Below are 15,721 nucleotides of genomic sequence, written 5' to 3'. Positions count from 1 at the left end.
AAGCAGAGGTTTGATGCGGGGAGAACATTATAAGGCCTTTACAAGCCAACATAATCAATACTTTACAAAATATGGCTGAACCCAAGGATAGGGGCCACATAACAGACAGTGGGCTCTCAGTATGAAAGATGGAAGAGTACATTTAACACTAAAATGTCTGATTAGGTGACAGTCTTTTATGTCATCTGAGAAGTCAGAATACCTGATCTACAGGATTAAGATTGGGGTGCTCATTAAACGAGTTACCAAAATAGAAAGTGACTAAATCTATACTAGTATTACATTTAACATGTTGGCAATAAAGATTTAGATGAAGAGGGAACTGGTTCCCATTTTTAAAATACTGGAAGAGTTTTCTAACAAAATTCACTCAACATTTATTATTTTCCTTTATATATTTTTCTTTAAATGTAGAAATAAATTATTGCTGGTTCTAAATAGGATTCTTGAATCTATATTATTAAATACCTGATCTGAAGTGTTCTTTTTGTGCTGTTTTTGGCACCTATTTTTTGGTTTTGTATTATGGTAATCACGGCTGTATAAAAAAATAAGAATTTTCTTCTTTTTCCAAACTCCAGGAAAAATTAAATATATATTTTAAAATGTTGTTCTCTGAAGGTGTAGATGTGACCATTTTTTTTGTAATTAATTTTTAAAAACTTTATTGATATCTTCTACACTTAATGTTTCTCAGGTTTTCTTTTGAATCTCCTGTAAGTATACTCTTTTATTTCTGAGTATCAATATCAATAATAAATAATCACAATAAAAATGATACAATTACAGAGAAAAGTGTCATCATTTGAATCCCCAGCCAAACATAACTGCCCATTAATATTTTAGTAAGAATCATTTTACTTATTACTTTAATGCATATATGCCATCTTAAAGTAGCCTTTTTATCTCATTGTCCTTTTTAAATCTAATAGGCTTATTCTATTTTTTTGAGAAATATTTACGTGGAACATAAGTACATGGTCCTATGCTAAGCAGTGTAGAAGAAACTAACACCTAAATGTGCTCCATTCTAATAGATAGGATAAAACACCTATATAAATAATTCAAGTGACTTCTCTGGTATGTCAAAGGCACCCACCAGCTATCCTACATTATTAGAAAAACTTGAAATTCCCCAAGTTGGGACTTTCTTACATCTACCACCTGCCAGCCATGTCTCCATGCCATTTATCAATAATATGCTACAGGCACCATCCCTATTGTTCATGTTAAGAGGGAGATTTAAGTCTCTGACATCCTTGACACCCATTTAATAACACGGATATAATTCTGGATGCAAGACAGGGATTAGGCTAAACGCTGAATTGCTAGCATCACAAATGTGAAATGTTTAACAACAACAACAACAACAACAACAACAACAACAACAACAACATCCCCAACTGTAGCCAAGATTACTAGGTCCTCAAGAAAAGAAACTTTATTTGAATATTTTTTTATATTCAGAGCTTCATGCAGAAATCATTATAGAATGAGAAACATATTAAGAAAACTTTATTTTTCAAAGGTAAAGAATTTAGGATGAGACACCTCTATGTCCAAGAAATTCGATGTTTATCTTTCTTTCACACCTAAAGCATTCGCCCAACAGCAAAGGCTTAGTGTTTAGTGTTTCAAAAAGGGAGCTTTAAGTTTTCTTTTGTTATGCTTAGAGGTAATATCTGGATTCTGAAAGTAAGCAGATGAGAAATGATTCAATCAGCACCATTGTTGAAGTAATTTAAACTGTAGTATCTCATTATTTGTAGTCAAGAAGCAATTTTTCTATGGCTGTTATTATCATTTCACCTTGGATCAGCTAAAATATGGATACAAGAACCAAAATGAGTGAAAAGATTTAGCCCCTTTGTAATTTCAGTTACAGAAAATAGTCAATAAGTTAATTCCATTCACATATTACATTTTTTTACTATATATATATATATTCCATTCACATATTACATTTTTTACTATATATATATGTATACACATATATGTATGATCATATGGAATCTTATACATGTTTTGAAAAATGATTCGTGTGCTTGGAACAGTACTAATAATGGCTAGCATTTATTGAGTGCTTATTATTTCTCTGAATGTATACTCTAATTTAATGACCATAAGAACTTTATGAGGTAGGTTCTAGAATCATTTTTAAAATTTTTTTTTCAACGTTTATTTATTTTTGAGACAGAGAGATACAGAGCATGAACGGGGGAGGGGCAGAGAGAGAGGGAGACACAGAATCGGAAACAGGCTCCAGGCTCCGAGCCATCAGCCCAGAGCCTGACGCGGGGCTCGAACTCACGGACCGCGAGATCGTGACCTGGCTGAAGTCGGACGCTTAACCGACTGCGCCACCCAGGCGCCCCTAGAATCATTTTTATAAATGAATAAAGTTCCAGTGAATTTAAGTAAATTGCTTTAAGCCACACAATAACATGTGCAGTATCTATGATTCAAATTCAAGCAGTGTGATTCCAGAGCTTTCCATCTTAACTACTAATAAAGATGTATAAATGCAGGAAAAAATCTGTTACTGAAATGTAATCAATTATTTAGTAACTCAGTTAAACTGTACCAAATATTGATGTATAGTTATGAGAAAGTACAATGTTCTCATTTTAACATAAAAGACCTAGTACACCCACATTTGAGAAGTCTAATTTCTCGATGTTAAAAAAACAAAAACTGGGGCGCCTGGGTGGCTCAGTCAGTTAAGCATCTAACGTGGGCTCGGGTCATGATCTCATAATTTGTCTCACAGGTTCGAGCCCCATGTTGACAGTTCACAGCCTGGAGCCTGCTTCAGATTCTGTGTCTCCCTCTCTCTCTGCCCCTTCCCCTGCTCATGCTCGATCTCAAAAATAAATAAATATTTAAAAAATTTAAAAAACTATACACACATATTCATATATATATGTATATATATATTAAAATTTAAAAATGAATATGATATTAAAAATATAAGGATTGGGGTGCCTGGCTGGCTCAGTCAGTGGGGCATACGACTCTTCATCTTGGGGTTATAAGTTTGAGCCCCAAGTGTAGAGATTATTTAAAAATAAAATTTTAAAAAATATTATATATATATTAAATTTTATTTATATATATAATATATAAATATATATATAATATATGTATTAAAATTTATTTTATTTTTTAAGATCATTATTTTATACACACACACACGCACACACACACACACACACCTGGAACAAAGAATGTACAAACTTCAAAGTAAGGGTAAATGCATTAAATAAAACGTAAAAGAGAAAAATAAGAATAGAAGGATCTACAGTTGAAACTGAATGTATGCTTGTAATGAAAACAGCAGGATATGGAAATGAGGGGAGACTTCCAGAGGAAAAACATGGACTTTCTAGAAGCACTATCTATGGAGAGTCTCTGATTAACTGCATTGAGTGAATATTTAGTCAATGTTAATGCTCTTTCTAAACTAAGCACTGAACAGGTTGATTATTTTGAATTCAAATTAAATGCTAAAGAAGTACTCCCTGCTAACATCTGACCTCAGTTCAGTAGGAATGGTCTCTAAACACATCTTATATACTACATAAACGAAATCCCATGGACTTGATTCTTTGACAGCTTAGAGAGTAAAATTTTTATGCTGATTCTAACATGGTTATTCACTGGATGTCATAAAAGGAAATCAAAAGCAGAAAATCAGAAGGTTTGAGTGACAGTAAATATAAAAAATATATATAAAAATAAATACAAAAACAATGAGATATGATAGAAGTATGAGAGAAAAGCAACAAAAAGCTGTAAAAATTAAAACAATACAATGCAATAATCAGTTTCCAGTGGTATCATAAAAATGATCATATACTTGGGAAAATATCAAAGTATGTAGTTTATTTTATAGTATTTTAAATATAAAATAATTTTAAACAACTCTGACAATTAAAAAAGGAATCCTTTATATTTAACCCTTTCCCTTTGATGTTTTGTTTAAAAGATCTAATTATATTAGCATTTTCATTATAATGTTAAAACAATAATAAAGTATTTGCTGTATATTTAATGAGAACACATCTCTATGAAATACCTGAAATCCTTAAGTGAAATGTTATCAATTCATCAAACATCACTTAGTATTTATTAGGTGCCAAAATACGCAAGATTCTCAGAAATCAGGAAAAATAAAGTCAAAGGACTTCTACTTTGGAAAGTAGGCAGGGTAGGACACAAAAGGTAACATAAAAAGGAAAATGAGTGGTCACCAAGGGAGGGGATTTTGCCACATGGTACAACTATGCCATGCAGATATACACAAGATAATTAAATCATTTGTCTTACAATCTGTGCTTTCTAGATAGTTTCTGAGATTACAAGAACATTTAAACGCAGCTTTGAGGTTTTTAAAAATAATTTTCATAGCATGAGAAATAGAAAAGTAAACCACTACCCCACATGGGTATGAACAACTGACAGAATTGAGGAGAAATACATGTGGAAGTATGTTTTAGACATGTCCATCACCAGGCGAGTGGGTAAGGACATAGTGGTAAAAGCATACACCTGATACATGTAACAACATGGATGAATCTCAAAAAATATTACATGGAGCAAAACAAGACAGATGCAAAAAAATGCATTCTTTTCTGGTCCTATGTATATGAAGTTCAAAAACAGACAAAATCACTAGAGTGACAGAAGTCAGAAGAGCACATGTCTCAGGACAGGGAGGTGCTGACTAGGAAGAGGTAAAAGAGAACTTTCCTCAGTCAGTGAAAACTGAGATTAATCTTGATCTGGGTGATGGTTAAATGAGTACATATATTGAGCTATACACTTCAGATTTTTTTTTTTTACAGTGTGTAAGTTGTATTTAAATTGAAAAGGGAAAAACATGCCTCAAAATGCAACTATTGCAGAATCAAAGGTAAAGAGGCACACAACAATGAAATTTATATGACATATGCAAAGTAAAGAAACTCAGTATCTTTTCCAAGCGACTTACTTTTCCATAGCAGAATAAAGAAGAAAGAAGAGGGAAGAGGGAAGAGGGAAGAAGGAAGAAGGAAGAAGGAAGAAGGAAGAAGGAAGAAGGAAGAAGGAAGAAGGAAGAGGGAGGGGGAAGGATTAGAATTAAAAAAAAAAAAGAAAGCAATTAGTTTAATGAATGATAGGAAAGGGCACTGTGGAACTCTCAGTTTCTAAAATAAAATTACCTTTTGAAAAGGTATTCCATAAAACTAAACGGAGTAATCTAAGGTTGCAACTTGTCTTTCTCCAGAACAAATGTACTTAATAAGGATTTTATTAGTTTATGCTTTTAGGTATTATAATAAATAAATCAATATTTGTACAGAAATAAATATGTGTCTCCAAGTCAGTTTGCAAGTTAACTAAATAATGAGGTAGAGATTGGTCACATTATCACCACCATTTTAATGGTAGACTGGAGCTTACTCTGAACACCCAAAATTACAAAAGCACAGCTAAACTAATTAGGGACTTAAGGAATAGTTCTGAACTTTATTAATACCACACATTGGTAAAAACAACATTTAGTTTTGTTTGACCAAGATATCACTACATCTTGAATTACAGCTTCTTAAATATGAAAACACAGAGAGTTAATTTATCCCTAAGCGTATTCACATGAATGAACTGACCTAGTCTTTGATTTCTGAGATCTCAGTAAAGGACATGTATTATAAAGCAATAACATCAAAAATACATCTGAAATTGACTTCCATTGTTGACACATTCTGCAGAACCCCAGTTACCTCGCCCTTGTTTTCCACAGCAGTTTTATTTTGGCCACCAGCAATGAAATCGGCTATATAATACATGAGGATATGGGAGAGAATATGAAAACAGGAGAGTAAGAAAGGTATCTTCAAATATCCTCTGAGAGGATAAAAATGGAAGATTACCATTTCACAACTGTCAAGAGAAGGGATTAATTTTAGATCATTTTCTATTTCTACTGCCTGATGTGGTAGTTAGATGAATAGAAGGCCATTGTCTTTATTCATTAATTTCAAGAGACTGTTAGAAGATGGAAATCTTTTGGAATTATTATGCCTCTGTAACAATCTTTATCTAAAAACTTTGACTCTTAGAGAATACTTTTCTCTTCTAACTGTAAATGTTGTCAGAAGGTTGAATCAGAGACAGGCTGTCAACACAGATTTTCAATGTCTGTCCCACAAAGTTCATTTGAGGGTCTTTTGTCTTCTTACACTTACCAAGATAGCATTTTATCAAAAAGAACATGATTTAAATCAGATAAATGTTTAAATGTACTTATTTCTGATGTTTCTCATTAGCCAACAGTAGATTAAAGACTATCCATAAAACTACCAAATGATGAAACTATGATATTGCTAACTTAGTGTATCCTTCTCCAATACTTGAATTTTTATCAGTGATCCAATCGAATCCTATCATGATGTGGTGACTAGACGCTGACAAAGCCATGCCAGTGAACTAATTCCTGCAGAAACTATCAGTTCAGAGGTCAAAAGAGCAAGAAGACAATGTCCCTATAGGAATGTATGTGTATAAATTATTTTTAAATTAGATAAAAATATTTTTGTAAATATTTAAACATACAGAAAATAAAAATTAAATATATATCTAAACATATGCATACTTTTTCATAAATGTATAATGTATAAATAGATAATATACGTGCATTCTTCTTTCAAATAGAGAATACGTTTCATGAAACATGTTTATGTCTTTGAAATTCATACTGAAATGCAGCCAAAATATTCTGGCAGAAATGAAATAAAAGAGATTGAAATGGGATCTGAAAATAAATGTTGACCACAAAGTTATGAGTCCATAGTTATGAATTCTTTTATATATATTTAAAATTATTATATGCAACCTTTAAAGCAGGAATGAAAAGACACTTGGAAATTTTCAGAACTTTAAAAAAAGGAAAAAAACGTTTCTGTTAAATAAAATCTACAAGATGAGTAGTGTGCCTTAATTCCCTGAAATTCGTAAGATTTGAGAAGATGAACCCAAAGCTATAATTTTGCTCCCCTTAAATTTTAGGTGTGTAAACACAGGTACAGTTCATTTATGATATTTTAATGATAGAGATGTGAAAGATATTCTCATAATGCAAAGATCTAATCTGACTGATTAGCTGAAGAGCAGTTTTCTATGATACAAAATCTACCATTTTGTGCAAAAATAAATTACAAAGTAAGTCTTGAAAATAACGTTCAAAGCTTAGTGTTTAACATTATGAAATCTTCAGTAAGTTATAAACAGGCATGGTCTCAGTCTCCCCATCTATACAATGAAAGGACTGTTCTAAAATTGCCTCTAAAATCTCTTCTAATTCAAACTGAGATGACAGTGACATTATCACATTCGATACTATGATGAAGCTATTTTCACTTGCTGTTAATCAACATAGTATTTTTGTCTTTTGTTCTTTATTCTTTCTTACTTTCCCAGTGTGTCATTCTGAGAAAAATTGGGAACTTGTGTCTTAACAATTTACTGAAGTGAACCATATGCCCAAATATATACACTGAAGATTCCCTTCATCTACAACCTCTATTTATTATACAAACCACAACCCTGTTTCCAAGAGTGGCTCTCGGTGTCCTTCCATTAGCAAATTGCTGGCATGACTTTCCCTAAATGAGAATTATAAATTATACCTCTTACTACTTTTTTTTCCTAAAGTACATTTTCCTAATATTTAATTTATAAATCATTTCCCAGATGTATTAGTAATAAATGGTTGAAGGCGGCAGACAGGTCTCCAGCAAGAAAGTATCATGCTTGCTGTTTACTGGGAGGCCTCATTAAAAAGGCATCAAGAGAAAGCAAAATAAAAACAACCTTGTGAACCTTTGTAATTGGTCTCAAGGGATATGTAGCTCTAAGGATATCAGTACAACAATGCCCTACTCCAAACTCCCTCATAGGTTGTACAGAAAATATTTATTTGGTGATATACTATTTAAATAGGACAGTTACTTATGATCAGAATGAAAATAAGGCAAAAAATAAATGCTGCTTGGTTTCAAGTATTTTATTACCAAAACAGTATTTTTTATAAAATGCTCATCTGAATCCTTTTGAGCTATCACGCTGCTGAGAAATGAAGTAATTTTAAACAAATGTATCAGAAATGTTCCCTATGTATGTAGAAGTATACAGATACATACATACATTGAATATATAAAAAACACACATATATTATTCGTGGTGTGGTAGTCAATAATTTAGACATAACACATATGGATTATTTCATGAAGATTTATCACTTACAGTGATTAACCTTTCAATATACTGGTTTTTAATTTTTTTTTAATGTTTATTTATTTTTGAGACAGAGAGAGACAGAGCATGAATGGGGGAGGGGCAGAGAGAGAGGGAGACACAGAATCGGAAGCAGGCTCCAGGCTCTGAGCCATCAACCCAGAGCCCGACGCGGGGCTCGAACTCACGAACCGTGAGATCGTGACCTGAGCTGAAGTCGGACGCTCAACCGACTGAGCCACCCAGGCGCCCCTCAATATACTGGTTTTTAAAATACTTCTTTTTATGGGACATGTGGGTGGCTCAGTCATTTAAGCGTCCAACTATTGGTCTAGGCTCAGATCATGGTCACACAGGTTCCTGAGTTTGGGCCCCGCATCAGGTTTCACACTGTCAGTGCGGAGACTGCTTGGGATTCTTTCTATCCTTCTCTCTCTCTCTGTCTCTTCCCCACTCACCTCTCTCTCAGAATAAATAAACTTAAAAAATAAAAATAAAATAAAACAAAATAATAAAATAAAATAAAATAAAATAAAAATAAAATAAAATGAAATGAAATAAATAAAATACTTGTTCTTTTTAGAATCTCCCTTGTAGAGATAAAGACAACTTTTTATAATTGCTTTTGTTACCCACCAGACATCAAAATTTGACATTTTGACTTATTTAGAGTATCAATTTTTACATATCACACTATTTTTACCTTTTCATGATCAAAAGAGGGGTATCATACCATATGACAGATGAAGAAGCAAGTCCAACAAATGTGGTCAAATGAGGCACGAGGTTCAAATTACTAAAATATAGACATACCACCAAAGTCTCACTCCAGTGTTCTCTGTATTTGTTTTATGATTTTTCTCTGTTTTAAGACATTCTTCCATGTAGTGAGATAGATTTATGGCAGTTATTTTCAGAAGTTAGCAGATCTTGGTTGATCCACAGATCAAGTGGTGTGTAAAATGGATTTACAAAGGAAAAAAAAAGAAACCCTAAAATATGTCAAATATCAACATGATTCTTTAGATATATATTATTTTTCAGAAGCTGTTTGACAACTGATTAATCTCAAAATTTATTCCTCTTTGTTTTGAGCTAAACATGTTATAATTAAAAGTAACTTCCTTTTTCATGGGCCTTCTCTCTTCACGCAAATGTACCTGCTACATGATTAATCATGCTGATCTATAACCACCAGGTTCAAATACTAACACATGAACCAAACACATGAACTAAACACTTCAGATGCTTGATTTTTAGTATCTGCTTTATGCAAACAAAAACAAAAAACTAACATGAGGTCCTAGAATCCAGAGCACCAGATTCAATTTTTTTTTCTCATTCTTGGTTCACCTCCTAGTATAATCATATATACATTTATTTGCTGATTCACAAGTAAATTAGGACTAATAATACTCTAGGAGGTAGTTTGAACATTTTAGCTCAGATATTAGCTATACAATTAAGTACATATAACAGTTCTGATCAGGTGATCAAATAAATTTGTTCTTATATTTATAAATTTCTTTTGGGAAAATAATACATGTTCAAAATAACAAATACATGAATTAAAACAGAAAAATAAAATTTACCTGTTATCTTACTTTCAAGAAATCATTAGGCAGTATTTTCTTATAATCCCTTCTGGTTTTAATTCATTTTGCTACATTTAATAACATTATGATGAACTTTTTCACATATAATGTCTTGGTAGAATCTTTGTTTATTAAATTAGATTTAAAAAGCAAATGACCAAGTGGCGCCTGGGGGCTCAGTCTTTTAAGTGTCCGACTTCAGCTCAGGTCATGTTTCCACATTTGTGAGTTCAAGCCCCACATCAGGCTTTGCTCTGACAGTGTAGAGCCTGCTTGGGATCCTAGATCTCTTCCTCTCTCTCTCTCTCTCTGCCCCTCTCCAAATTGTGCTGCCTCCCTCCTTCCCTCCCTCCCTCTCTCTCAAAATACTAAATAAATTAAAAACTAAAAAAAAGCAAATGAACAAAAACCTGTGGAACAACACATTAACAAAATATTTTCCTGATCATCCAAATCATACAAGTATAGAAAATACTGTTTAGAGCAATAGTTACTGAATTGAAATCCAATTAAAAGCTATGCTGAATAGACAAAAAAGACAAATATTATACGATTCTACTTATATGAAATACACTGAATAGGCTGATTCACTGAGACAGAAAATAGATCAGACATTATCTGGAGGTCAGGGTGGGAGTAATGGAATGTTATTCCTTAATGATTCCCTATGGAGGTGAGGAAAAACTTTGGAAATAGTGGTGATGGTGGTACAATATTGGGAACGTAATTAATGACATTCAATTGTACACTTAAAAATTATTAAAACAGCAAATTATATGTCATATATATTTTACCACATTTTCAAAAAGATGCATGAGTCAACACATAATAATTAAAATCTAATTAAAGAGAATTTTAAACATAAATATGTAACAGTGGCAATATTATATAATATATAAATGACTAGTTAATAGTGTATTATTATAAAATAATATATAATAATATTAGCAATATGTTAAACACTCTGATAAATGCTTACTTGCTGTATCATATTCAAAACTCACAATAAGTCTGTAAGTACTAAAAATAAAGAAACTGAGGTTTAATTTTTTTTTTTTTTTCAACGTTTATTTATTTTTGGGACAGAGAGAGACAGAGCATGAACGGGGGAGGGGCAGAGAGAGAGGGAGACACAGAACTGGAAACAGGCTCCAGGTTCCGAGCCATCAGCCCAGAGCCCGACGCGGGGCCCGAACTCACGGACCGCGAGATCGTGACCTGGCTGAAGTCGGACGCTCAACCGACTGCGCCACCCAGGCGCCCCAAGAAACTGAGGTTTAATAAACAGTTAAGTTTTACTTGGTCACACAGTCTTAAATGGGAGAATCAGTACTTATACCACATCTGTATGAGTTTCAAGCCACTGCTTTTAATGATTATGGTATATAAGTTATATTTCATATGCTGTGTCTCTAACAGTCTCTGTGTTGTTAGGCCTACTTTAAGGATATGTAAATTGAAGCTTAAAGAGGTTATGCAAGTGTTCAATGTTATTAGAAAGCTAGTCAGCAGAAGAATCAGATTTCACAAAAAATTATTTTAGACTAAAAATGGCAAAAATAGTACAGAGAACTCCCAAGTATTCTTCATCCAGCCTTCTCTGGGTCAACTATGTAAATATAATGTGAATATCAAAACAAGAAACAAGCTTCAAAATTTATTCAGATTTTACCAGTATTTTCCTAATGTCCTTTTCCTGTTCCATGACACAATATAATGAAAAGTACTAGTAAACAATTTTGGTTGTTTTTTTTTTTAATTTTTTTTTCAACGTTTATTTATTTTTTTGGGACAGAGAGAGACAGAGCATGAACGGGGGAGGGGCAGAGAGAGAGGGAGACACAGAATCAGAAACAGGCTCCAGGCTCTGAGCCATCAGCCCAGAGCCTGACGCGGGGCTCCAACTCACGGACCGCGAGATCGTGACCTGGCTGAAGTCGGACGCTTAACCGACTGCGCCACCCAGGCGCCCCTGTACTAGTAAGCAATTTTGTACACTGTCCCTTGAGTAATTTTATACAGTGCCTGATATCTTCTCCTGATTAGATTGTGGCTATATATTTTTCTCAAGAATAAAAGTGATGTGCTCTTCAGAGTATTATGTCAGGATATATAACGGTCCCTATGTCCCAGCATGAGTGATGTAACCATGACCACCTCATTCCGACAGTGTCTCCCAAGTTTTTCTACTGTAAAGCTCTAACTGTCCTTTTTATAAAGAATAAATACTTGGGGTGGGGCATCCTTTGGGAGTAAGAAAAGTTTGTTTTTCCTCAAACTTTTATCCACCAGTTTTAGAATCCATCAGTTGGCCTTGCCTATGACAATTAATCCCAAGGTTTCCTAATGATGATGACCCATCTTCTTTATTCCTTATACAATTGAGTTCCTCCATGAGAAATACCTGTGTATTCTCTCCTACCTATTTATTGATGTATCTCAGTATTGGCTCCTGGATATTTAGTTGATTCTATGGGCTACAATTCACTATTATACCAGTTTATTGGGTTGCTCTAGTTTTTTAGCTTTGAACTTGGGAGCTCTTCTATGTTTGTGCCTGTGTGCTGACATGACCCCATCCTTTTAAGTACTTCCTTACTTCTTTGGTGCCAAAGCTGCTCCAAGCTCATCTGTGCTTTTTCTGCTACAGCCCTGGCATCAGCCACTCCTCCAAGGATTCCTTGGACAATGGCATTTAAATACCAAGATCTAGGCTAGGCATGCCCATTGTTACTGCTTCTAAGTCCTCTCAAGTAAAGAAAGCTTGGAAATATATGTATTATACTCCCAAAGAGCCCGGTATTTAACCCAAGCATTTTTACCCTCCCAAACAATCTCCTCACCTATTCTGGATCTGGTTTGTAATCTGTGAGGATTCACAAGTCAGGAAGGGATAAAGAAATAATAAGTCAATTATATAAATAATTAAAACAGGAAGAGTAAAATAAAGGCCTCCTTCTCTTTAATCAGGTTAAGGACTAGCAGATGTTCCTTACACGGCCAGGAACTCCAATATGCTTTAAATTACAAGTCTAGTACATCTGAGAAAAACTTTTAAGCCCAGTGCCTTTGTTTCTGTAACTGTGAAATGGGTTGATTATCTCCGGCCCGAAGAGATATCATGAAAACAATGCAAGGTAAGAAACGTGAAGGTATTTTGTAAATTCTCAAATACATGATTTTGAGAGCATACTGATGTCCAATATGAAAAATGCTTAATACAAAAAAACATTTACCAGGATATGAAGGCAGAATTCTAAATATGTCCCTGTAAGATTCCCATTCCCTGATTATTCCATCAAACATGAAGCTAGGTCCTGTTATGAATGTACTTTGCAGACAGAATTAAGATTATTTATCAGCTAACTTTAAAATAGAGAAATTACTGTGGATGATTACTGGGCCAATAGTAATCACACCAGTCTTTAAAAGCAAAAGAGAAAAGTAGAAGAGTCCATCAGATGTATGTGAATAAGATGAGGCCAGAGAAATGAGGCAGAAGGCAAGGGCAGAGAGAGGTGTGAAAAAAACCTGACCCATCATTTTTGGCTTTGAACAGGATCATGAGCTATGGTATATAAGACTTCAAGAGCTAAGAATGACTCCAGCCAGCAAGAGGTGTGAAAAAAACGTGACCCATCATTTTTGGCTTTGAACAGGATCATGAGCTATGGTATATAAGAAGACTTCAAGAGCTAAGAATGACTCCAGACAACAGCAAGCCAGAGATCCCAATACTAAAATCACACGGAATTGAATTCTGTCAGCATCTTAAACAATCCTGGAAACAGATTTTCCCCTACAGCTTAGGAAGGAAGGAAAGACAGGAAGGGAGGAAGAGAGAAAGGAGGGAGGAAAGAAGATACAGAGGAAGGAAGCTTGCTGAACCCTTGCTTTCAGCCTTGTGACAATTTTAGCAGAGATCTATGCTATACTCACATTCCCGACCCATGAAAATTGTGAGCTAAAACATGGGTACTGTTTTAAGTCATTACATTTGTTTTCAAAGATATTTTTTTAATGTTTATTTATTTTCCTGAGAGAAAGAAAGACAGAGCAGGAGCGGGAGAGGGGCAGAGAGGGAGGCACAGAATCCGAAACAGGTTCCAGGCTCTGAGCTGTCAGCACAGAGCCTGACATGGGGCTCAAACCCATGAATGGTAAGATCATGACCTGAGCCAAATTCAGACACTTAACCGACTGAGCTACCCAGGTGCCCTGTAAGTCACTACGTTTGTGATCATTTGTTACAGCACCAATAAAAACAAACACATGAGGTTTCTACACAAGAAAAATGATTTAGAAAAAGGAAATATTTCTTTTCATAATCTATGTGAGCCATAGTGCCCCAGACATAATGACAACTGGTGATAGATAATATGAGACAGAAACATGTGATGTGAGAAAATTTAAAAAAAACTGAGATAGTATTATGTGAACAATTCGCACTTACAGGATCCACTCTATAATTTCATTTGTCTTTATTTGAGACCTATATGAGTCACAAACCTATCTACACCCATTTTCTAAAGAGAGTATAAGAACTCAAGACTTAGATTTGTAATCTCTCATAAAATGTAATCCAAGCTGTATATAACCCAGGCATTAGCCAAGTGAACTTAGGCATTCCATCACCTCCAAATTTTAATCTCCACATCTTTAATATGGGTGCAAACAGAAGCTTTGTGGGTTTAAGTGAGATAACATAAATGTAAGTTTTTGAAAATGGAAAGTACAAAAACTGTCATGAGGTTTGGGTACATTACTGATTTTCAGAAACTGACCTAAATAGTTGCTGGCAGTCAGATTAGCCTAGACTTTTAATATTTTAAGACTGATTTACAAACATTCATTTTAACGCTGATCTCTTTGCATATTCTCCAACTTTGAAATTATAAATTGAATGTGTTCGGAAGTGGTTTGTGACTTCTAAAGAAAGCAGGAAGGAAGGAATGGAAGGACTCAGACTAACATTATGCCAATCTGAAATCTTCCTATCAGTGAAAAGGATATTAAGTAAGGAAATTAAAAAAAAAATTTTCCTATGTTTCTTATTAAGGGTTGAGGTATCTCTCCCTCTCCGCAAAGTTCGTATGTTGAAGTCCTCATTGCCAGTACCTCAAAATGTGACCTAATGAGTTAAAATGAGTTTATACTAGAGCAGAATGGGCCTCTGATCCAGCATGACTAGTGTGTTTTTATTTATTTATTTATTTATTTTTAAATTTTTTTCAACGTTTATTTATTTTTGGGACAGAGAGAGACAGAGCATGAACGGGGGAGGGGCAGAGAGAGAGGGAGACACAGAATCGGAAACAGGCTCCAGGCTCTGAGCCATCAGCCCAGAGCCCGACGCGGGGCTCGAACTCCCGGACCGCGAGATCGTGACCTGGCTGAAGTCGGACGCTTAACCGACTGCGCCACCCAGGCGCCCCACTAGTGTGTTTTTAAAATGGGCATACTGGACATACACACAGGAGATATACCATATGGAGATGTAGGCAAAGAGGAGGGTGACACTTCTACATGCCAAAGAACATAAAACCACGACGGCAAACCACCAAGAAGCCAGGAAAAAGGCCTAAAGCAGACTGTCCACATCTTTCAGAAGGAACTAACCCTGTAGAAACCTTGATCTCAGATATCTAGCCCTCGGACGTGTCAGACAATAAATTACAGTTGTTTAAACCACCTAGTTTGTGTTATTTTGTGATGGCAGCCCAAGCAAACTATGGCCCTCCTCCATTCATGAAATAAGATACATAGGGAACTACTGCAACTGCCATTAACCTGCAAAAGCTATGAACTTTCAAATACTCTGAGGACATTTAATTCTTTTAAAAAAAATC

The sequence above is a fragment of the Lynx rufus genome, unplaced genomic scaffold (assembly GCF_022079265.1).
Source record: "Lynx rufus isolate CCGP_SWC_20201006 ecotype Redwood Valley unplaced genomic scaffold, mLynRuf1.p SCAF_4, whole genome shotgun sequence".
NCBI lineage: Eukaryota > Metazoa > Chordata > Mammalia > Carnivora > Felidae > Lynx > Lynx rufus.
Note: the sequence above shows the minus strand (reverse complement) of the source record.